The following is a 23,302-nucleotide window of genomic DNA, read 5'->3' as shown; positions in this document are numbered from 1 at the left end:
TGAAAGATAACTTTTGATAAATTATGCAAATGACATAGTACATATCTGAAGGATCTGAGCGAGCATACTTTGATAAATTTGACGGCTATCCAGTTGTTAAGATAACACACTTGATATTGCTAGTATGTGACAACAGAGGGTGCTAGAGAGTTTAAGATCAATAAGATCCTGTGCCATAAGCCCTCCTTTTGGACTTTTTACATAACACCCTTGCAACTACAGTGTTAAATTCAATTTACACCAACTAAGCTTTTAAAATGATTAAATGGAGCAAGCTCAAAGCAGTGTACAGAAACTGAATATAATGCCTTCAGCTAAAGAATTAAGTGCGCTGCACTTTTGATATTTATAAAATAATTATTAGGCTGCAAAAATTGAAGTACATTACACTCTAAGGGAGTTGCTGAAGTTTCCCAAAGTAAAAATGCAAAATATATTCAAGATTTTTAAAAGAAAAAAATAATTTATGTGGTTACTGTAGTGCAGTTTGTAAAGAAAAGAGTTTGCTGCTGTTGAAGTTTAACTTTTTTCTCCCTCTTATTTGCTAATGGGAAAAGCATATAGCAATTAATAATTGCAACCCTTTAAGTCATCAACCTACAAGGTCATGTAACCCTTCATGAAAACAAACACAGATAAAATCAAGGGTTTAATGTTTAAGGCACCTTTTCAATAAGTCTCCTCAGCAATACATCTTAGTACTAAATATAATTATTCTGAGAAGAAAGCACTGAAATTGAATGCTGTAAAGTTTCAAGGCTACAGACAAAGCAACTGTACAGTGATGGCATAAAATCTTTTTGGGATGTACTCAGAAACTAGCTCCCCAAATTTAGCATTTTCATGCTTATTACAAGTGCAAAGCTACTCAAAAGTGCAGGACTGGCACCTAGTGGACTTGGCACTAGCTACTACCAGCCCTCCCCAGCTGGGCAGTAACAGAACGGAGTGGCTCAGGGCCTCCATTTTGAAGTAGCAGCAGCTGCTGCCGCTACCATAAACCAGGCTTCCTAGGAAGTGAAGTTTCCCAGTGTTTTTGAATCCTTACCAAGGATGCCTGATATGCTGATGCAGTATTTTTGGGTGTCATAAAGGCTCTGGCACCTGTCCTCCTTAAGTTTTGGGAGTTTGTGAAGAGGGTTGCAAGTGGTTTGGGGGATTCAAAGAGGGGTGTGGGGCCTGGTCATACTCAAAACGATGACAATGAGACTGTGACTGGGGCTGAACTTCAGAATTGGTTTAAATATGATTTATTTCCTGGATTTGGGGATTTCCTGGATTTCAGTTTAACTGAGCTCATTCTGAACCAAGGGGGGAAGGGAAACTAAGCCATCCATATGTGGTCTGTGAATACTGCTTTGGAGTTTTTGGAACACTTCCTTCTCAAAAGCTGACAGCACAAAACTACTCTCTGAGTCTCCCAAAAGTTCAAACAGCAATACAGGTATTCTACAGAAGAAGAGTTGAAAGCAGTGCTCAAGTGAAATGCAGTGAGTGTGGGAAGGAGAGGATTTGCCAACATGTTTGCATGACATAAAAAGTAGGTGAACCTATTTGCATTTTCATGCTTTACTGCAGCTATAATGTAACATCATGATCTCTTTCTAGAACCAATGGAGCCTTAAGTGATAGTGGACAATTCCTGCAGTGATGTGTGTGTTTGTGTTTGTGTGCGGGTGGTGGTGGATTGCACTAACATTATGTGGAACCAGAGCAATTTCAGATAAATGGCAGAAAAGTAGCTGCAAATAACTTACACAAACTTTTAAACATAGCACATTATATCTGAAGTTCAGCTCCTGAAATACAGTCTGCTTCCCATACTGAAAGGTTATGGGAAGAAAAGTTCAACTTCTAGTTTACTCTGTGAAAAAAATCAGTCTTACAAATGCTGAATGGTTCTCAGAGATAAGACAGGTAATATCTATGTTTGCACAACTTTAAATAAAGCATGTTTTCATCAAGCACTATCATAATAATGCAATATGAAGCTGAAAAACCTGAAGCATTAAGGAAATACTCCCAAACAAGATGACAATCCTAAACACACTTATCAGGAAGTTAAGCCTGAAGTCAGTGGGCTTACTTCTGAGTAGACATACACAGGATTGCACTATAAGCATGTTAACTAGAAGCTGCCATTGTAAAAAAAAAAATTTGCAAGAAGCTAATACAGCACAGATTAGAGAAAACAGGGTGCATAGTAATTTGAAGTAGTTTTGACTGAATTGAAAAACACACAAAAAGGAGGTTGTTGATAACCAACAAATTGTGAAGAGTTTACATCAAAGCTAGGGTCCAATTATTAATGTGTAATATTATTACATTAACAAGAAAATCAAAATTAAATATGGAAGAATTGTTAGGAATGTTACATTTAAAAATCAGTCATACCTAAAATGAGATCACTTGCCCAGCAATTTGATGATGGTCATGGATTTTTATAATATTAACAGACAGTATCTAACATTTCTGTTCCACTAGGCTGAGGGATCCTCTGGAGTAGATTTGGGGATACATGGGGGGGGGAGGAAGAACAAGCCTTTCATCACCCTTTAAACATTTGCACCATTTGAGTATTACAATCAAATGTTTGTAAAGTCTAGAATGGGTTCTCCAAGCACATTAAAAATGGTCAAAGGATGCAAATGCTAGCATTTTTCTGGCTGCTACCTGGTCCCCCTTCTGAAAGGATTTAACTTAAACAAACACACACCTGTCACCTTCGGGAGAGGGACAGAAGATGGCAGAGGGCTCCAACAAAGATGGGAGGCTCCCCAAGGGCTACCTGTCCAGCTGGAATGATACAAAGACTGTCATTTCCTACTGGGGAACAATGGGGACTGCAGTCTGGTACATGGTTACTGTGCGTCATTCAGGACCACACAGACAGCACACCAAAACCCTTCAATCCTCATTGGAGCTCTTCACTAAGCCACCATCATTTCCTAAGATGAGATATTTTTCTTCCTGCGGAAGGGGGGCAATGGCCAAGGGATGGGTGTGCAAGCAAAATAGAGGCAGCAGGTGGGCTGTTCCCACCTCCTCACTTGATCCTTAATTTTTTAAAATAATAATAAAGATATAAATATAAACATTACACATATATGAACAATTTACTCATTAAAATTGCCAAATGCATTTTAACAATATAGTCCTCTCCAGCAACTTAATATTTAATTTATCTTGAATAATGTCAATTTCAGACCATACAATCAAGGTTCCGGGTTTTCTGTATCATAAATTCACTTCATATTTGTAATACCAAATAAAAAGGTCTCTCTCTTTTCAACAAGTTCTATTTTAACCCCCTACAAATACAGGCTCTCAGCATACATTAAAGTGTAAATATAAAAACATGTCTTTACCTATGATTTCTTCAGTCTGGTAAAAAATACAAAACAGCATGAGGCATCACTTAACTACTTACACATTAGACCCGCAACTTGACAGGATTTTCTTCCCCACCAAGATAAAATATGGACACGCCTATTCAAATCAGTTCCAGCTTGGAAATATGTAATAGTTCTAGTTAATATAAGCCAGAAGAGCCATTTGAACTTGCATTCCAAATTGGCTCCCATCACTATACACCAGGTGTGGTGAATTTTTTACCCTCCAGATGTTGCTGACCTACAATTCCCATCAGCCACAACAAGCATGGCCAGGGATGGGAGTTGTACTCCAGCAACATCTGGAGGGACAAAGGTTCACCACACCTGTTACACAGACTACCTGACCAGCTCTTCTGTCTGAAAAATTCTTCAGTTCACTTATTTTACCTTTGCTTGCTTAAAAACATAGAACAATTTTATTTACAAAATACAGAACTTGTTAAGGCCAAAATAACACAGGTATCCATAAAAGGAAATGATATAAACTAAACTTAAATGGATTAAGCCAACAATGGCAACATAATACTTACCAAAACCAAAAAAAAAAAAAAGATAAGGTCAACAAATACAATATACGTGGGAAATAAGCAAAACCTCTGCTCAAGGGGACAATACTGCATTTGGTAATAAATGTTCTTATAAATAATTTTGAGGAAATATTTTATCCTAACTTCTGTGCAACTATTGTTTTCTTTTAAATCAGTTCTTCTGCCAAATCCCCATACTGATTTTTAAACACAGAGGGTTTTAAATAGTCATTTGCAGACATTAAAAGGGCAGCTTTGGAAAGGAAACTCAAAATAAATTTGGGTGTGCATGGAGACTGAAACCTTTGCCCCTCTGGATCTCAGTCTAAATTTGCAGCAGCTGAAGCTAGAAGAATTGTTAAGTGGGAAAGCAAAAATTACATATAGATGTGCAGAATGACAGCTTGTTTGATGGGAGTGGGGAATCTAACACAGATAAGCTGTTGACTTCACACAATTATAAGAAAAAACATACTACAAGGGCAGAGTGACACAACTTTCTACAAACATTCAGTGAATATTGTTCTAACATACATACTAAAATCCATAATTATTTCTGGATTGATAATTTGCTATTTTAGCAGAAATATCTTTCGTTGTTCTAATACTGGCACTACAAGCTAATGCCTGATAACCTAGAAGAACCATTCTTCAGTGAGTTAGATACAGTACAATCCTATACATGTCTCCCCAAACTTAAGTCCAATTGAGTCTAAAGGAACTTACTCCCAAATAAATGCGTATAGGACTGTGTACATAACAACATAAGAGTCTACTGGATCAGGCCAATGTCTGTCAAAGCCCTGGCTGATCTGTGGAATATACAGATGACCTAGGCTACTGATACTCTCGTCCTTGAGGGCCCTCTCCTGCTAGGTAGACTGACTCCTTGCTATACACCAGTGCTTAGGGCAATGAAACAAGCTGGGAAACAGCTTGAACGCAAGCAGAGGAAAACTCACAGCAAATGCAGCTGAATGCTAGTGAAGGCTCATTATCTTTACTCAGTGACAGTGAAGAAGTACTTTGCTGCCCCATTGTATCCTTACCATGCTGTCCAGTGAAGCTTTTCCAAACAGTACGGAACCTTTTACATTCTGCCCTGAAGAAAGTGATAGAACTGACAGTGACCTGCTGTGACTTGTTCATGAAGCATTCTGAGGATTAAGTTGCTTGCATTCACCAGGACCTTCACCCTGCTATTGTAGCAGATGAATCTCAAGAGGTATCCAGGACATTGTCTAGTCTTGTTTTGTTGGATGAGATTCAGTTGCTACATTCTCAAAGACATAGATACAGTGCTTGTGCAGGTGACCACGTGTGCTCTGGACCACTGTCCTTCACAATTGATAAAAACTAGTAGAGGGCAAGGCTTGTTAGGCCAGGGAGGTAATTCATGCCTGTCTGCTTAAAGGAGGCAATGGTAAGACCATTCCTTAAGAAGCTTTGCCTGGATCTAGAAAATGTAAACAACTATCAAACGGTTGCTAATGACCCTTTCTTGGACAAGATTCTTGAGTGGGTGGTTGCTAACCTAATTTAAGCTCTCTTGGATGAGACTGATTTTCTAGATGCATTTCAATGGGGGTTAGTCCTGGCTCTGGCACAAAAACTATTTTGGTCACCCTGTATGGTGACCTTTGTTGGAAGAGAACCAAGGGAACTGCAACTCTGTTGATTCTTCATGATCTCTTGGTGGTTTTCAATACCATCGACTATGGTATTCTTCTGGAGTGGCTGTCTGACCTGGGAGCAGGTGGTGCCACTTTACAGTGGTTTTGGTCCTACTTGGATGGCCGTCTCCACAGGGTGGTGCTTAGAGGATGTTGCTCTGCCCCATGGACCCTCCAATGTGAGGTGCCCCACATGGTTGTTTTATCCCCATGCCGTTTTAACATCTACATAAAACTACTGAGTAGGGCTATCTGGAGATTTGGAGTGTGTTCTAATCAATATGCAAATGCAACACAACTCTGTATCTCCTTTAGATCGGCAAGTGTGGTTGTGCATGTGCTAGACTTGTGTCTGACCTCGGTGATGGGCTGGATGAGAGTCAATAAACTGAAGCCCAATCCAGGTAAGACTGAGGCATTGTTAGTGAGTGGCTTCTTTGACCTGATAGGTGTGGTTCAACCTGTTCTGTATAGCATTACACTCCCACTGAAGGAACAGGTACACATGTACATTATGGAAATGATATGCTCATCATGAAACCTACCCAAATGTTGCCCGTCCCAGTGAGTTATCTGAATAAGCAAGACAGTCCAATCAATACATTTCAAAATCTGGATCTCAATCTGATCTGCCATTCTGGTAATTGGTGGTGAGCAAAGAAGGAAAGACAGGGTGTGTGGATGACTGCATCGTTTGTAACTGAACATAAAGTGATTTTGTACACATTTTTTCTGATTTAGGACTTAATTCCCACAAAGTTGTGTCACTTTCAAGTTCTTCCCCATTAACTGCCAAAAAACAAAGGACAGTTGCAGCTTGCATGAGGGACACAGAACTGCCTGTCATTTAAATTAACCAAGACACCAACTCATGCTGTAAATTTATTTGTTCATCTACAAAGCTGCCGTTGTCCCCACTGGCCAATATATAGCTCTTGATACATGCTCTCCCATAGAACGTGAGCATACTGTTCACTCAGTACACCAGAGCCCTGTGGTGAATGGCATTGCTAGGTCTCATAATCACAGTGCTGTTGGATTTTCCACTTTAATGGCAGAACACTGATGAGGGGTTACACTGAGTGCTATCAGAAATTCCCTTGTATGTACTGAAACACATAAAGGTTTTCCAATATTCTAGGCAATCTGTAAGATTTAGTGCTCCAGCTTTCTTGGTTTCATGGTAGCAATGTTCAGAAGAATGTCAAACAATGAATGCTGCACCCCTAATCATTTCTAGAACTAGGAAACTTGCAGTCTTCACCTGAAAGCAGCTTAAACCTTTATAGAGTTTTATAGAGAAAGATGTCTTTGTAATCAGTCACTTTCTTATATTACTATATTTTTATTCTGCCTTTCCTCCATAGAGCTCTGGACAGTGTACTTGGTGCTTCTTATCCCCATTATTTTATCCTTACGATAATTCTATGACGCAAGTTTGACTGAGAGGTAGTGACTGGCCCAAGATCAACCACAGAACATCATGGCTGACTGATTTGATCCCATGTCTCTCCAGTTCTGTTCCGGCACTCGAAAGCACTACACCACAAAACAAGTAGAGAAATTCTAAACAAGTATAGCAAGAAGAAACATAATTCACTTCCACTTCACTCCCCACCCCTTTATTTCCAGAGCTACTCTAGGGGTGTTTTCTTAGCATATTGGGGACTGGTACTATGCTAATCTGGTAACATGTAGAAGGATGGTATAAAATGAGTAATTTCCAGACCACTGGCAGTAACCTGAGACCAAACCAAATGGAAGCAGTTCATATGTAAAAAAAATAGTGTCCGAATCTTGTATCGACAAGAGATGTGAATGGGGAAATAGGTCACTAGCAGAGAATCTGCTTGGCTTGCAGAAGGTCCCAGGTCCTCAGCATCTCCAGGTAGGACTGGGAGAGACCTTCGTCTGAAACCCTGGAGAGCAGCTGCCAGTCAGTGAAGACAATATTCAGCTACATGAACTAATGGTCTGACTCAGTATAAGGCTGCTTCCTATGTCCCTATCTAATCAATCTAAGCAAAAGTGAGCAGGAGTAGTATGTTACATTCCTGCCACACATTTAAAGGAAAATTATGGCAACTGGGCTATAAAGATGGAAAGAAGATAAATTATATAGTACAGGAAAAGGGAAGTTAGTATATTTTATTCTCAGAAAAGAAAAAGAATATGTTGACATTTTAAAAATATTTTAAAGGATTCTAGCCACCGTGGACAAGATGGGAATTTGGAAGTAAATTAAGAATTAGAAAGAACTTCCTAACTACAGGAACACTAGCACAGAAACTGCTAAGTAGATTTTGGAATTTCCTTCCTTGCAGAAGATGCTGGTCATACATCTGTCAGGGAAGCTTTAGGTATGGAGCATCCTATCAGTGGAACATGTTGTATTCAACTAATCTTTACTCAGAGTTGATCCATTAAAAGTCAAAACTATTAATTATAATGGGTCAACTCTGAGTAAAAGTTGAATGCAACTGTATGATTCTGTGAAGAAAGTCATATATAAAGTGATGTAGAATAGAGTTACTCCTAAGAAAATAGTTTAGTAATTTGGCCAGCAAAATCTCATAACAGAATAGTAGAGTTGGAAAGGGCCTATAAGGCTATCAAGTCCAACTCCCTGCTCAATGCAGGAATCCAATTTAAAGCATACCTGACAAGTGGCAGTCCAGCTGCCTCTTGAATGCCTCCAGTGTTGGAGAGTCCTCCACCTCCCTATCTAACTGGTTCCATTATCATACTGCTCTAACAGTTAGAAAGTTTTTCCTGATGTTCAGCCAAAATCTGGCTTCTGTAACTTGAGCCTGTTGTTCAGTGTCCTGCACTCTGGGATGATTGAAAAGAGATCTCTGCTCTCCTCTGTAGGACAACCCTTCAAGTACTTGAAGAGTGCTAGCATATCTTTCTTCAGTGTTCTCTTCTCAAGGCTAATTATGCTCAGTTCCTTCAGTCTTTCCTCATAGGGCTTTGTTTCCAGTCCCCAGATCATCCTTGTTACCCCCCTCTGAACCGTTCCTGTTTGTCTGCATCCTTCTTAGTGTGGTGTCCAGAACTGGACACCGTACTAGAGATGAGGCCTAACCAGTGCTAAATAGAGGGGAACTAGTACTTCATGTGGTTTGGAAACTATACTTCTGTTAATGCAGCCTAAAATAGCATTTGCCTTTTTTGCAGCCACACTGCACAGTTGGGTAATATTCATCTGTAACATTGTCACAGAGACAACCTTGGAAATTCGAGGACAGTAAAGGTCTTTTTGCTATTCCAAGACACAGACATTAAAAGAACAAGAACATGATGAAACTGACATGCTGTTTCTTGTATAAAGGGCCCAAATGTAATGCTGCTATAAATAAATAGTGTTCATACTTAATACCATGAGTCCTGATTGAATGTTAATAATTACTTACATACTGTAGGTCTGCTCCAGGTACTCTATCCACATTTTACATGATACCTATATATTTGAACAGTGATTTATTTTACAGGGACACAACCAATTTCCTAACAAAACTATTTATCCTCATCATAACATGCCTCTATGTTACCAAGCTGTACTTTACATAGAACTGAGCTCCCTCAGGCATAATTTCATGCCAATGCTAATTTTTTATCTGTGAGAAAGTTCCCTTAAGCTCCTTCTAACATCTAGTGGACATGGCTTCATAAAATTTAATGCTGTTCATTAACCCCAAGCACTTAGCTTTGCACAGTAATGTCAGGCACCTGACTTTTCAGTGCAAGAAAAATCCAACTGGGAATTGTTCGAGAGATATAAATTACAAATTATCTATTTAGGGTAAAGTAAGGCAGAAGAATCAATGGGAAAATCAACATTATTTTAGGGGGGAACAGAATTCTGACACATTCAATCTAAACAAACATTTCTACACAAAATTGTGATGAAGTGACATTAATCATCTAGTCAGTAATTGGAATAAAAATTAAAGTTACAATAAAATTTCCTACTCCAGCCAGATGGCCAATGCCATTTAAACTTTTTTTGTTTATTAAAATACCTTGAATTCTGATACTCTTTTATTAGAGTCTGAAATATTGTGATTTGATAGACATTTTTAAAAGTTGTTTTGTGAGGGACAATGAAAAGCTTTGTTTTAGTGGAAATCAGTTTTCTTAGTAGTGTTGTGAAAGGCATGTGAGGCATTCTGAAGACCAGATGCTCTTAAGTTTTGACACTTTCCTTTAGCACAGGCTGAATTCTGGTAGTACTTCCTTCTTAGTGGAGACAAATGGAGATGCGAGAAAACAGGTGGAAACATTCACCACTTCTCCCAGCCTCCTTCACTCAACAACTGAAGTTCTTGAGCTATAAAGAAATTAAAGATGGAGTTTGTACAACGCAGAAGGAGGAAGGCAGTGGACAATTTCTGAAGAGGCAGGGTAATGGAGGCCTGTCTACGTAAGGATGGATTGTGGATAGTGAGGCCTTCATGCTTAGAAGCATCCTCCTGAAAAAGCCCACCCTGGACCCACTGGTCTGTGACAATTACCAACCGGTCGCAAATACCCCCTTCTTAGGGAAGATGATTGAGAGGGTTGTGGCGCAGCAATTGCAAGTACTCTTGGATGAAACAGATTATCTTGACCCATTCCAGTCTGGGTTCAGGCCTCGGTATGGGACTGAATCGGCCTTGGTCGCCCTGATGGATGACCTTTATCGGGAGAAGGACAGGGGAAGTGTAATCCTGTTACTCTTACTTGACCTCTCAGCGGCTTTTGATACCATTGACCATAGTATCTTTCCGGGCTGACTTGGTGAGATGAGTATTGGAGGCACTATTTTAGAGTGGTTCCAATCCTATCTTCAAGGTTGTTTTCAGAGAATAGTGGGTGATTACCTTTCAGCCCCCAGGCAGTTGTGCTATGGTGTGCAGCAGGGTACCATCTTGTCCCCCATGCTGTTTAACATCTATATGAAGCCCTTGGGAGCAGTCATCAGGAGATTTGGGGCAAGGTGTTAGCAGTATGCTGATGATACCCAGCTCTATTTCTCTGTAACATCTGAATCAGGAGATTCAGGCCGTGCAAGCCCTGGACCGCTGCCTGGACTTGGTGGTGGGCTGGATGAGGGCCAATAAACTGAGCCTGAATCCTAGCATGATGGAGGCGCTGTGGGTTGGTGGTTCTCAAGTTCACATAATTGGTCAGTTGCCTGCTTTGGATGGTGTCGTAGTCCCTCTGAAAGAGCAGGTCCGTAGTCTGGGGGTGCTCCTGGAGCCATCTTTGTTGCTAGAGGCCCAGGTGACCTCTGTGGCTAAGAGTGCCTTTTACCAGCTTCAGCTGGTAAGACAGCTGCGGCCGTTTCTGGACCGGGATAGCCTGACCACTGTTGTCCACGCACTGGTAACCTCCAGGCTGGATTACTGTAATGCGCTCTATGTGGGACTGCCCTTGAGGTTGGTTTGGAAGCTGCAGATGGTGCAAAATGCGGCCGCAAGACTGCTCACTGGGGCAGGGTATTGCCAACATGTCACCCCGCTGCTGAAAGAATTGCACTGGCTGCCCATTTGCTACTGGGCCAAGTTCAAGGTTCTAGTTTTGGTGTACAAAGCCCTATACAGCTTGGGACCAGGATACCTGAAAGACCGTCTTATCCCTTATATACCTAATTGATCACTGCGCTCTGCAGGTGAGGGCCTCCTGCAGATACCATCTTATCAGGAGGTCTGTTCTATACAATATAGGAAATGGACCTTTAGCGTGGTGGCACTTGCCCTGTGGAATTCCCTCCCCTTAAATATTAGGCAGGCACCATCTCTGCTATCTTTTCGGCGCCTTTTGAAGACTTTCCTCTTTCAACAAGTCTTTTAAGTTGAGACCTATTCCCAGTCTGCGTCTGTGTTAGAATTGCTTTTAATATGTTTTCTTTAATAATATGTTTTAACCCTTTTTTTAAAAAAAGATGTTTTTAAAGCTTTTAAAAAATGTTTTTAAAGATGTTTTGTTTTAATGTATTTTAAAGTCTGTTTTTATGATGTTTTAAAGTGTTTTTAGTGCTTTTGTTTGCTGCCCTGGGCTCCTGCTGGGAGAAAGGGCAGGATATAAATCAAATAATAAATAAATAAAATAATTCCATTACATATTCCTGAGCTAAGAATAGTTACAGGAAACATCATTAGGCCAACAGGGCCATCACTGCTTTTACAAAAGAAGCAGCTATATTCCATTTCCCCTTCTAGAGTTGTGGCACAGGTATGTTGCTTTGTTTTTTGTCACAACTTGCATTTGTTTTGAGCAGGGATACCCACCTCTGAAATCTCCATCAACCCATTTGTCTCAATAAGGAAAAACTTACTTAGCTGGGAGGAGACAGCAAATATTTACTTATTTGCCCTGTGGTGGAACTATTCATCTTTAAATTGGATGTAACAGTCAAGGAAGAAAGAGTTCCTGTCTCCTCCTGGACCTAAATCCACTGCAGAAATGGGAGCTCAAGTTCCAGTTGGTTTGGCGTATGAGGGCAGGCTTTAATGAATTTAAACCAATTGCCAAGGGGCAGCCTGAACACCACCCCAAAAGACTGTTGTGCAAAGCTGGAAGAAATAATGGCAAAGGATAGAAGCCCAACACAGGCAAATACTCATGACTCAAACTGATTCAGTTGTTGGGCTTGTTAATGGTGCTCAAAGGCATTGGGTCTCTTAAGAATACCCTTCTAATGAATATTGTGGGGTGTCCAAACCTATTTGAAAGACAGGACTCCCTCCCTGAAGCAAAAAGTTGTTAGAGCAAACACAATGCCATAAAGAAATACCCCACCAAAAAGGAAAAAGAGTTGTGATGAGAAAAATGAAATAACAATGGATAGTCCCCCAACAAAAAATGCTTTCCCATTCCTAATCAAGATACATAGCAGTGTAGCAAAAAAAAATGCTTTCCCACCCCAAATTGAGATACATAGCAGTGTAGTAAAAGCTATAACACATGACACAGGAAAGCTTGTTAAGGCTCAGCACAGACTTCAGACCTCTTAAATAGGCTTAAGAATGGACCAAAGAGAAAAAAATGTCACTCCAGCCTAGGAAATTCTACCTAGCCTCAATGCCACAGTCTGATGCCAGGTCAGGGAATAAAGCAAAGGTGTGCAGACCAGTATCCAGCCCAGTCCTGCCAAAGATGGTGCGGAAGGAAACTCTCTTCACAATAAAATTTAGGAGAAGCAGTCAATTGGACAAGTTTATTGTAACAAAGAAAATACTGATGTGCATCAGGAGAGAGAGTAAGAAAGTCTCTCTTTCTGTGACATAGTTACACACAGTTATATAGGCATGGCAAAGCATCAGCAAGATTATCATATATGGAGACTAACATATTCACGAGGAGTGGTTTTCAGCACATGTGATGACCTTCAAAATGTCATGTATGCATGTTCTTATATTTCTAGCTGATTCTAGTTCAAGATGTACTTTAACAGATGTGAAATCTTTCTCTAACCGCAAGTTCTCCTTTTCAGGAGCTAGTTGGCACAGTGTACTGTTTCCCTATTTCCTCTGCAGCTCTGCTACTGCAGTAATTATATGAATATAAAGAAAGCCTATCTGAACTTTTATAAAGCATATTAATTATTGATTAAAACATTCCCAAGTGATCCCTGAAGGAAGGCCAAATATTTCCTTCCTCAATGGGTATGCTAATGTCTGTGTGCTCTCATTTCTTCATCTCACCTGTGAGCATTTTCATCAAAGTGGCAAACATATTCTTGACTTAAAGAAATAGAAATTAAATTTTATTTACAGCAATTGTTTTAATAATAAATAATTCCCCACACACATTAAACTTATATATTTACTAAATTTAAAAGATTTCCTGAAATTCATTTTGTATGCATTATATTAGAAGGGGATGTATTCATAAACACACATATGTGCACACACAGATATACTCAGTGAACACAAATATGCAAGATCTATAATGGACATAAAACATAGGAAACTGACTTTTACCATTAATCTATTTAGCTCAGTATTGATTAGACCATTGATCTATTTAGCTCAGTATTGACGATGCTGATTGACAGTTACTCTACAGGGTTTCAAACAGTTTTTCCTAGCCATACCTGAAGCTGCTTGGGACTGAACCTGGGCTATTCTGCCTACAAAGCATATGAAATACCATCAAGGTGCAGCACATACACAAGCTTGCTATTAATCAAATCTTAGTCTCTGCTAGTTCATTTATTGAAAATATTTGTGGCCTTCCGTACAAAAAAAGGATCCCAGAGCAGGTTACATTAAAACACAAAGATAATAAAACAAACACTTGATGCTGCTATATATTCTTGTTACGAAAACTTTCCAGAAAATTGTTACAGAACACTTTCAGCTGATGAATCAAATACTATACTACATCTCACCAATTCAAAGGTTTTGGGAAAAACTCATACACATTAAGATAAAATGTGGTCACAAGGGCAAAATATATTTACACGTAATTTAAACATGTAGAAACAATCTTCCTACAAAGATGGCTCTACACTTTGTGCTCTAGGCAGAGGCCATCTTCCCTACAGACAGTTCAATTCATCTTACAAGTGACAGTCATACACATACACAGATGTGGAGTAAAGATTTACAAAGTTATTGAAACTTTTAAACAAGTAAAGTGCATCTTTACTTAGCTACACCAGAATGAGGAATAAAGGGGTTTACATATGTTCCAATTCTAAACCTATCAATCAAACCCATGTTATTCCTCTGGGAGCTTATTTACATGCATATTTATCAGCCTCACATGCTAATTCCCTGCTGTTTTATGCCTGCAAGGCATGTTTATGAGTCATAATTGTTGATCTCATTTGATGTATTTCACTGAAGTAAGACATTATTCAGTTATGTGGCCTAATGTCAATGAATTACGATGACCTGATCTTCCAAATGCAACTTGCTCTTTAATTTTTATTAGAGCATAACTTATGCAGATAAAAAACTCTTAAAATGGAAGATCAAATGAACTTACAGTTGTGTTAGTTCACCATCCTGATACACCCCTTCTCTCAGTCTGTGTCCAAAAGTCTATCACCCTTAAATCTTCTCTTTGATATAAAGTTATATTTAATTTTGAATCTCTCTCTCTCTCTCTCTCTCTGTGTGTGTACCTGCCTTAACTCTAATGTTTTGTGAAGACTTCATTATACACAAAGTGTATATTTTTAGAACCTCTCCCCTGCGTTTTGAATACCTGATGTTAGCAACAGTGGCACGGTACCTATTCTCTTCTTCTGTGTCATACTCACCTAAAATGCCATTTCAGGCAATTGCCTGGGACTCAAAGGAGATTTCTTAAATTACTCTGGCTGAGTGGGAATTGCTACAGTGCTGCTGTTTCTTGCAATGCTGGGGTAATAGAAAAGCTCCAAACCAGTCTAAATAAAACTCTTCTCTATGCTGACACCAAAACAGTTTTTGGAATGTTGATACAGGAGAGGGAAGGAGTCATTCATGGGCTGTTTACCATGTATGAACCAGTACTTTTCACATTACTTCATCAGTACACAATGAAGCAGACCATTGGTCTCACCTGAAAGGTGGTTTTCCTGGGTGTCATGACATCAGGTGGGCTGTAACGCTGCTTAATGTCCGAAGGCAGGAATGCACAGAAGGTAAGGCTTGCAATACTCCTTCCATTCCATTCCAGATGACAGAGACATAAGACTTCCATTGTCATGATGAATGGCACAATGACCAACAACAAAGTACAGAAAACAGAAAAAAAAGAAGAGCAGGAAACATGCAGTGGCAGAAGTTTAAATAAAACAGAACCTTGATTCCCAGAAGAGCACATTAATAACAGCCTTGGCAAAATAAACATAAGTAGAAACTTTAACATGTAACAGGTAAACAAACAGTATAAACAGATTAACAATTAAATCACAAATAAGAGATAAGGAGTGGCCCTGATGTCATGATACCTAGGAAAACCATCTTTCAGTTAGGACAAACCAAAGCAGTCCTACTAGGGAGGGTCCACCCAGACTGCCTTGACCTGGGAAACTACTTGTTGCAAAGCACGCCTCTCAAAGGAGACATAAGCAGAAGCGTACTGGTCTATCTAGTAATGCCTAATGAAGGAATTAGGCACAGACCTTACCGTAGCCCTACAAATATCCATGAGGGGAACATTAGTGGCAAATGAGGCCATAGCAGCAGTCAACCTCATAGAGTGTGCCACAATGTTTTGAGGCACTGGGAGCTTAAGCAACTCGTAGTCCAGGGCAATATAGATCCGAAGTCAACAGGATATGGTAGAAGCTGATACTTTCCTCCCCAATGAGACAAATAGCAACTTGGTCAAATGGAATGTTTTGGGTACGAACAAGATAGACTTTGAGGGCTCTACCTACGTCGAGTGAATGCCAGGCCTTCTCCAGAAGGTGTACCAGATTGGGAGAAAAGGATAGTAAAATGATGTCCTAGTTGCAATGAAAGACAGAATTCACTTTAGGCCAAAATGAATCAGTAGAACAAGAGAGTCCTTATGAAAAACATGTTACAGACAAGACCCTCAACTCCAACACCCACCATGCTGAGGAAATGGTGATGAAAAAGAACACTTTAAAGGAAAGGATTCACAAGGAAACAGACTTGAAAGGTTCAAAAGGTGGATGCTGCAGGGTGTGCAGAACCTTTTGTAGACTCCAAGAAGGAAAATGGTGAATTACAGCAGCAAAAGTAAGTCTGCCCCCTTCTGGAAATGTTTGACCAGCAGATGAGACCCCAAGGAAATATGCAATAGCTTAAAAGACAAAATTGAAGAGATGTAGAAACCTGCCAACGCAGGGTGGAAGGCTTCAACCCTATCTTCAGCACTTATGAAGAAAATCCAGAACTTGCTGTACTGTGGCTCTGGAAGGATGAATGCTGCAGATGACACAGATAGTAGAATGTTGCCTAGAAGCCAGAATGGTATTGATGACCTCACTGGAAAACCCTAAATGGTTCAGCTGACGCCACTCAAATGCCAAGCTGTCAGACTCAACCACTCAGGATCTGAATGGCAAACTGGTCACTTGACGTTGCTGTGGGCCTCCCACCTCAATAGGTTTACATCTGTTGTTATCCTCTTAGGATCCCAGAATAGGGTTCCTCTCTGGAGGTTCCAGAGCAATGTTCACCACCTGAAGGTAGACCGCAGGAATGGGAAGAGATGAAGCCGCCTGTGTCTGGAGTTGACAATGTCCAGCTGAAAAGGCAGAAACGCCCACTGAAGAGAGTGAGTGTGGTGTCTGTCACCCTCTGGGACAACAGGAAACATGCCATGTACATGCTGGACAAGATACGCACTGGAAAGAGAGACCAGTGACTGCTCGTTATCCACATGGCCCCCAGATGCTGTAGGTGTTGAGTTGGAGAAAGATTACTCTTTTCCAGGCTGACCAGGAAGCCTTAGTCCCTTAGGGCTGTGAGAGTGATTTGAACATGAGCTTGGACCAAACTGTCTGCTCACACCAGCAGATTGTCTAGGTATGAGTAGATATGGATACCCTAGAGGTGGAGGTGCACCACCGGGACAACCATAGTCTTTGTAAATACTCTTGGAACCGATGAGAGACCGAACAGTGGGGTATGGTACTGGAAATGATCTGGACCATACACAAACCTCATGAAGCTTCTGTGAGCTGGAAGGCTGGATATGTTCAGATATGCCTCTGTCAGATCAATGGAGGCAAAAAAGTCCCTCTTCTGCAGCGCCTCTACAATCGACAATGAAACACTGGTATTATACAAATCTGTGTAAGAATTTGAGGTCTAAGATAGCCCACCATGACTGGTCTTTCTTGGACAACATGAATAACATGGAGTAAGCTCCTGAGTAATATTTATCAGGATCCAACGGCTGTATCACTATATCCAGAAGATGTTGAATGGCTTCCGCCATCACTGCTCGCTTCTCCGGGAAGTTAGATAGAGGAGATGGAAAAAACTGGCATGGAGGATGCTCTTGAAGCTCTATAGCATAGCCATGAGTCACAGAGTCCCTTACCCAAGAGTCCAATGTTATCAAGTGCATAGCAGTCGAAAAGTGGAGCAGTCTGCCTCCCACTGGAATGCTGTCAGTATTGGCATTGGAATACTGTGCTGGTCTGGCCACAGGAGGGTTGTGGGGACATCTGTTGTATCATTGCTTGTTCCAGAAATTCCACAAAGAGCGGTACTCACAGCCTCCACCACCAGGAGGGGGGGAGAACATGGAGAAAATATCATAAGCCCACAAGGACAGGTAAGAGGCTCAGTGGAGAGAAACAACCACATGACACAAAAATACAAAAGAACTCTTCTTTTTTTGTTTTAAAAGGCAACAAGGGTGAAGTTGGGGGAGGCCAGGCAAGATGAGACAGATTCTTGGATCCCAAGACAGCAAAGAATACAGGATAAGGTTAAAATAAGCAGCAAAGAAGATAAAGAACCACCTCAGACAAAGGCAGGAATGGACTGAAGTGAGGTCCAGAAGCTGTGGTACAAGCCTTGACTCCTGGGCACTTCTGCCTTTGGATGCTAGGCAGCGCTACAGCCCACCTGATGCCATGCCACCCAGGGAAAACAGCAGAGCAGCTACTCTTTTGCCACTGGAATAACCTATGTGTGCACTATGTCCTAGTCTACAATTCAGTGTTGTGAGGTAACATAATCTTAAAATGGAAGTAGAACTATTTTAGGCTCCAGGATTAGGTGGATGATTGTCATACTCCTCCGTTTAAAAAGTCCTGTAAATTAAACACACACAAGCAAAACTAGCACATTACGGTGGAAGAGTCTTCTGCTGTGTTATGTTTCTACTTCCTGAGGATTCCTTTTCAAAATGTGTGTGTGTGGGGGAAATGTAAAACAATGTCATGTGAAGTCAATTCTACCACCTCATTTCCACTTTATTTTGCTGCGTGTGTGGGCCTGGTCTACATTGCACAGAATAAGGTGGCAGAATTCTGGACTGTACCACTTTAGTCAGCAAATGGGAGATTCCATATTTGAGTAGCTCCTCACACAAATTCCACCTCCGTATAGAAAACTAGCAAATCAGGTAGACAGGTTTAAAATAGTTCTCTTCTCACTCTCAGTTTTTTACATGAGAGTACATTCAAGAACATAAGCACCAGCTGCAATGCTAAGCAATGATCAAACATTCTTCAACCTCATTGTATATTTCTTGTAGCACTGCTTCTGCCAGTGGATATGATGGTCCTGCCTCTTGCTCACAGTTACTTGTGAAGGCTATTGGTGATAAATTAGCGGCTCAGTGCTCCTTCAAACACTGAAAATCAGTTATAAACATGTCCACAAAGACTACTCATCTATTCAAGGTTAAAGATATAATAATCCCCTAAGTAACTATATGCATTTGTATGGAGATATAGCCTTTGGGACAAAAATATTTGCTCAACTTTCCACTGTAGGGAAATTTTACTCCAACATTTTACATTAATAACAGACACTTATAATGGTGCTGCATCCTGCATTGCAAGAGAAGGTCACTGTACCCCATGTGCTAGGCTAGAAACTTGGCTGTTAGTAACAAAGCAGACGGGGCAAGATGGCACATGATGGGCAGGAAGGTTGTGGAATGATTACAGGTTGTCCCCAAATGTGGAAGTGGACATCTAGAAGCCTGCACATTACAAAACAGAAATGAAAGTGCACAAATAATATTTTGCATTAACAACTTAAAGCTCAAAACTATTTACATGCATGCCATGATCCAAAGATACCTATGCCCAGAGCAGAGCTTGGAAAAGTTACTTTTTTGAACTACAACTCCCATCAGTCCAATCTAGTGGCCATGCTGGCTGGGGCTGCTGGGAGTTGTAGTTCAAAAAAATAACTTTTCCAAGCTCTGGCCCAGAGCCACACTCAGCAGATGGCTGGTGTTATCAACTCTGACTACACCAATCACCTGCTGGAAGGGGGCCTAGTCCCACCATCCTTCCAGATCTCTACATAGGTGATCAGCACTGCCAGAGCTAACACTGCTGCCCATCTGTTCACTACTGACCATGGGCTTTTGATTCAGCAATAAGAATGGTGCATGCAGCCTCCCCCCATGCCCAAGTGGGATGATAGAGTAATACATATAAACAATGTTTATAAAAGCAAAGTGAAGTAGTTTCATAATTAACACATAGCCTATGCAGAACAGACATTAATCTAGCAATAAGAAAAGAGGGTGAAGTAAAGTTTTGGATTTAATTTTGGAGACATAAAGCATTACTCTTACTAGTCCTATGAAATTTCACATATCGGAATACTGAGATATAAAACAAGAGTATGATTGGGGACAGGAGGTGTCTGTACACCCCAAAGGAAGTCAGATTTTTCTTATTTTACTAATACTGCTTTTTCTTCCTGTTTATTGTTGTTTTAAATGAAGGATTATGGCAAAAAATACCATATACTTGTCACTTCATTTCTGTTATCAAGATCCAATAGTTATTTTTGTTTACTTTTTAATTCAAAAATTTAAGCTTTGTTAAGGGGGAGGAATCATAAATCTGTCCATTAGCAGGCATTTCTACCTTGTGCTCAGATGAATTCTCATCAAATTTGATTTGCTGACTGGTGGCCAGAACAGATGTAATCTTAATGGAAGAGAGAAGAAAATTAAGTGTGTTGAGCCACTGAGCCACTTCTGAATTTAGTTTGTTAGTTCTCCTAAGTTGGAAAATATTGGCATGTTCTTTGCACAATGATCTATTCCGTTCACAGACTCTGTGAATGAAATACTTTTTTTGGTTATCATGCGTACACTCTCTTTTATTTAGAAAATAATATTTTTTTTAAATGGACTTGAAATATGAATGGCAGTCTACTTAAGAGTATATACAGTAGGGCCCCGCTTTACAGCATTTCGTTTTACAGTGATTCGCTAATACAGAGGTCTCAGTTAGACTAAAGCCCCACTCATACAGCGCTTGTTCTGCTTTTATAGCAGTTTTTGGGCATCGCACGCCATTCTATTAAATGGGTTCCGCTATACAGCGGTTTTTGCTTTACAGTGGGGGTCCAGAACGTAACCCGCCATATGTGGGGCCCTACTGTATGCAACAGTGTTTTAGAATATAGGTTGCTGTTCAACAAATATGGGGAGCAGAGGGCACATTTCATGCAAACAACAGGCATAAAGGAAATGCTGAACTTTTCTACAATTTCCCTCTCTCCTGGCTGTGCTCTAAGACCACACAGATGTGAGGAGCTGTGCAGAGTGGGGAGAGCAAGCACTCTGGTCCCACCTGTGTTTTATCTCACCTGCATTTTCTACACTTAAAATTATCCCCACTCTGCTATATACTTGTTTGGCACGATTATGTGGGGTTGTGCTGCCATTGTGTCCTGTTAAGACTCTTCAGTTCTTCTATTTCTCCTATAAATTAAACACCACCACCCACAGTCTAGCACTTCTAATGCTTCATAAGAGCAGGTTTTTCCCTATTCACTTCAACACTGAAGATTCTGTTCATGCAATGAAGTCTTCTTGACCACTCATATAAACTGGAAAGTAACTGCTCCTACAGACCATCATGTGCAGACTGTAGCCCACCCCCAAAAAGCAGGTAAAATAATGCTCCCCCAAATAATAAAACACAGATGAGAAAGTAGGAGACACTGCTCCTGAAAAGCTCACCAATCCAAAACCCCTAAATGTTTTAACAGAAAAAATTAAAAGTTGGGAGAGGGAGGGGATTTTGGTGAGCTCCACCAGGGGTGTCCGAGGACACTGTGTTCGGGACTCCAGCCTTAGCATATTAAGCTTCCTTAGCTTACTTGAGAATTCAGCGTCTCAGCTTTATACTGTAAGCTTCTTGGGGTGGGATCTTAGTTTGCTGTGACAACGTTACTTTATAAAATACTATGTATACTACTGGTGCTTTATAAAACAACAACCTATCTTCAGTAATGGCTAGCAATAAATAAATGTTATAAGCATATAGGTAATATTCAATGATGTCAGCCTGCTTGTGCAACAGACTTCCACTTGCACAACAGGATTTCCCCTTCTACTGCAGCCCCCAACCCCTCCCCCCCCAATCTGCTCTGCAAGTTCTTAGGAACAGATTTAGAGGGCATTGGTGGCTTCACAGAGAGGAGAGGAAGGGAAAGTCCCATCATATGCACTTGTGCAACACTGGATATTGCCCATAGTTTCCATTTAATTATTTTATTAATTATAATCTTGCTTGAAAAAAACTGAGAGCACTAAATTGCTCTCCATCTGTGTTTTTCATATTACATAAAAAAATCTAATTATTTTCAACCTGTACATTATGCAGGGCCTGTGAGCAAGTCATGCTGGCAAGCCTAAAAAACTCAGCCCAACGATTTCACAGAAAATAATAAAAACAACTTGTAGCAATAAACATCTGTCCAGGTCTCAGCCTGCTGAATTTTGTTCTTCAAGATATTTGAAAAACAATTACCAAAATGTTGGCCACATAAACACAGAGGGTGATATCCAACTAAGTCATATTACTAATAGAGCCACTGACATCAATGATCTTAAGTTATTTAAGTCCATTGATTTTAATGAGTCTACTCTGAGAGTGACTAACATTGGATAGCACCCAGAAAGGCTTCACTAGATACAACAGCATCTGGACATATTGACTTTCAGTTATGGTAGCAGTAAAATTCCAATTTTACAAACAGAAAAGTGGATGCACATATGCTACATGGATTGTTCAGGGTAAAAACTAAAACCATCTTTGAAATTAAAAATGAGATTGTAATATGACATGGGAATCTGCTGTTAAAAGGAAACGCATACACACCATAAATCCCTCTGGATAAACCTAAGCCCTAAAGTAGTTATTTGAATCCTGTCCTAGAGTGACTGTATTTGTGGTGGCTAAGAATGAATTGTGTGCTGGGAAATTCCCAGTACAACTCTCACCACAGATATATGGACTTGCTGGCCTTTAGGAAACTCCCTCTCTCCACTCCTGCACTCTATATGGGAAGAACAATAATAGCCTCAGGTATGATATAAATGCTAAATATGCTGAGTAGTCAACATTATTCTTTCCTAGCTTTAACTTTTTAAAAGCTCCAGCTCCATGCTATCCAGCAGTGCACACTGCTGTATTTAATAAAACTCAAATTGCCTTTGGCTTAATTGTTCACAGCTCAAAAATCTATATTTACATACAAACAATGGCCTCATTCACATGTGATTTTGAACCGAAGTTTAAGAAACTATAGTTTAATGTCAATGTACCTGTGCATTCTGCTGAAATCCTGGGTGCTTTCCTGCTCCCCTGCTCCCACCTCAATACTGGAAAACAAGCTGTGTCTGGCTGAATGTTTCATCTGAATCTGGGCTTGCAATTTGTTATACCCAAACCAAGAGCAGTGAGCCAAGAACAAACCTTACTTAACATTAGTGGTTTCTTTGCCAAGAAACAAACCAGGAGTTTGGGGTTTAGACATAATGCTAAGCCAGATTAGTTTGTTTGCCGATAGTGTGGCAGGAGCGGAGGAGGAGCAAAGCGCCCGTGCTTTCAGCAGCATGCACAAGTATGCTACACATTCACATTGAACCAAATTAACTATGCTTCAAACTGACATGTGAACCAAGCCAATGCAAAAGTATTTGAAATACAATTTGTTTTGTGACATATTTATTTTTGCCAATGTGGGTTTTCAGTATGAAAATGTATTTTATGGAAAGACAGTTTTGTACGACGTGTAACTATCCT

At 40.3% G+C, this 23,302-nt stretch overlaps 1 protein-coding gene and 1 long non-coding RNA gene across 8 annotated transcripts in view; one reads left to right on the top strand and one right to left on the bottom strand.

Annotated features, from left to right (window-relative positions):
- The window catches only part of TBC1D5 (TBC1 domain family member 5), a 741,088-nt gene that overhangs the window by 197,998 nt on the left and 519,788 nt on the right, over positions 1-23,302 (bottom strand). The window lies entirely within an intron of this gene.
- The window catches only part of LOC133365475 (uncharacterized), a 31,721-nt gene continuing 9,762 nt past the window's right edge, over positions 1,344-23,302 (top strand). For both annotated transcript variants that reach the window (XR_009758223.1, XR_009758222.1), the window contains exon 1: positions 1,344-1,540. This is a non-coding gene — a long non-coding RNA (uncharacterized LOC133365475). The remainder of the gene's footprint in view (positions 1,541-23,302) is intronic.

Source organism: Rhineura floridana, chromosome 10 (genome assembly GCF_030035675.1).
Source record: "Rhineura floridana isolate rRhiFlo1 chromosome 10, rRhiFlo1.hap2, whole genome shotgun sequence".
Lineage (NCBI taxonomy): Eukaryota > Metazoa > Chordata > Lepidosauria > Squamata > Rhineuridae > Rhineura > Rhineura floridana.
The sequence above is the reverse complement of the archived record's forward strand: the minus strand, read 5'-3'. Positions and strand labels throughout refer to the sequence as shown.